The sequence below is a fragment of the Triticum aestivum genome, chromosome 6D (genome assembly GCF_018294505.1).
Source record: "Triticum aestivum cultivar Chinese Spring chromosome 6D, IWGSC CS RefSeq v2.1, whole genome shotgun sequence".
Classification (NCBI taxonomy): domain Eukaryota; kingdom Viridiplantae; phylum Streptophyta; class Magnoliopsida; order Poales; family Poaceae; genus Triticum; species Triticum aestivum.
In genome coordinates this window covers 134,286,331-134,288,402 of record NC_057811.1, presented here as the reverse complement: position 1 = coordinate 134,288,402, position 2,072 = coordinate 134,286,331, and the positions used below count along the sequence as shown (strand labels likewise).

Here is a 2,072-nt window from a genome sequence, read left to right as displayed (position 1 = left end):
TGGGACGGCGGCGACGCAGTCGACGCCGCGGTGGTGGTGATGAAGGCGAGGCCGACGGCGAGGACGCGCCGTCCCGCGCGGCCGCTCCGGGGGTGGGTCGAAGTCGAGCCCCCGAATGCTACCGGAGAGACGGCGCGACGCCGCGGCGGTGATGGCGAAGGCGAGGCCGACGGCGAGGACGCGCCGCCCCTCGCGGCCATTCCGAGGGTGCGTCGATATCGAGCCCTCGACCGCTATCGGAGGGACGGCGCGACGCCGCGGCGGTGATGGCGAAGGCGAGGCCTACGGCGAGGACGCGCCGCCCCTCGCGGCCATTCCGAGGGTGAGTCGATATCGAGCCCTGGACCGCTATCGGAGGGATGGCGCGACGCCGCGGTGGTGATGGCGAAGATGGTCCCGCCCGGACTGCGAAACTAGCAGCAGCACGGTAGCATAGTACCGCCCCACGGTGGGCGCCAACTGTCGTGGTATTCTCACGGGGGGGTGTGAATCGACAGATGCCACAAGGGCTTTGTGTGAGGGTAAGACTGCTGCTGATAGGACCGGAAGCGGGTATGCGAGTAGCACGCGGTAGTTTACCCAGGTTCGGGGCTCTCCGGAGAGATAATACCCCTACTCCTGCATGTCTGTGTATCTGTAGTATATCTGGTACAGGGTTGCTCCTGGAGCTGTATCTGAGATCAGTGCCAAGTGCATCTGATTTGGTATATGCATATAGGGCATGCTAGTGGCCGGCCATGCTCATGGCCGTGAGTGTGCGTGAGAGTGAGTGTGTGGATGGATGGATGGCTCCTTTTATAGTGTGAGGTAGCTTTGTATCTAAGCTATGTGGAGGTATGGGAGCAAGGCATGGTGCATGTCATGCTTGTCCCCTAGGTCACTTCATGAATAGTGCCAGGGGACAAGTGACACTATACATGATGGTGTCGCGGTACGGTTGTCTTGTCCGCGGTATGGCCGTCTCGTCGGTGTCTTGTCGATGCCGGGTCGGACTGCAGTCGGCAGCCGGCTAGTCGGTGCAGTCGGTCAGCTGGCAGCCGGCCGGGCAGCCGGCCGGGTGGAGCAGTCGGACGGGGAGCCGGCAGGAGCGGCCGGGCAGTCGGACTGAGGGGCTTTGCTAGCCCCGATGTCTTGAAATATTGTCTTGCCGTCTTCGGGATACCCGTGTCCAATTACTCCGACATGCACAATAAACATGTGTCAGAATACCGTGTGCAACATAAAGAAAATCTCATTCACCTCTCATTATCAACAAGGATGCATGAAAATTAAAGTGGCCTTCTAGATGCTTGCTTATGTCCCATTTGATAAAGTTGCAACAATAGAGAAAAGATTAGAATGGTCTTGCGTAAGGATGACACTGCAAAAACAAAAAACACTTGTTTATTCTACGTGGATTGAGCGTGAATGCAGCTGAGACCACAGTGGGAGAGGAAAATGTGTGTGCGGAAACCTCTTGCGCGTGCATCTCGTTCCGCTGACAGGCCTAGCGAGGACGATCCAGTGGCAGGGCGTTGCCCGATGCCACCCAAAACTTGGCGCTACCGCCCCGCCACACGCAAGGACGACTCATAGCATGCTGAACAACCAAGACCACCGATCGCAGTCCTTGTCGTGGAAAAGGACGCACGAAGAGGTCGATCCACGCGTCGGCCACCTATAGATCCTTGACGGCAATGCAACTGAGACACACACTATTGGCGCATGCCACCGTTGGTCGTCGTTGCAGGACGACAAGATCTCCCCGCCAAGATGCAGGTCTGCCCAAGTCCTGATCCGGCCCAATAGAACCTTGCGAAGCCCCCTCACATCGTCTCCAAGCGTCCTCCACACCGTACGTGTCCACCAGGACAGTCTCATGATTAGGGATATAAACTGGTCCGGTTTAAACCCACTTATAATCTTAAATTTAAGTTATTATTATATTTTCGAGGAAACTGAACTATCGAGATAGGTAAATCTAACTAAATGGGACTTGCAGACGCCGTTTATTTGCTATCCAGATCGCGCCTTGCGCTCTCGAGGAAGCCCCGCCGCTGCCGCGACTAGCGAGATTCGACAGACATCTTGCA

General features: G+C 57.0%; 1 non-coding gene across 1 annotated transcript; it reads left to right on the top strand.

Annotated features, from left to right (window-relative positions):
• The first annotated feature begins 1,284 nt into the window (after positions 1 to 1,284).
• LOC123146501 (U6 spliceosomal RNA) lies at positions 1,285 to 1,390 on the top strand. The gene has a single exon (XR_006472763.1). It is a non-coding gene; the product is annotated as a U6 spliceosomal RNA (small nuclear RNA).
• The last annotated feature ends 682 nt before the right edge of the window (positions 1,391 to 2,072 follow it).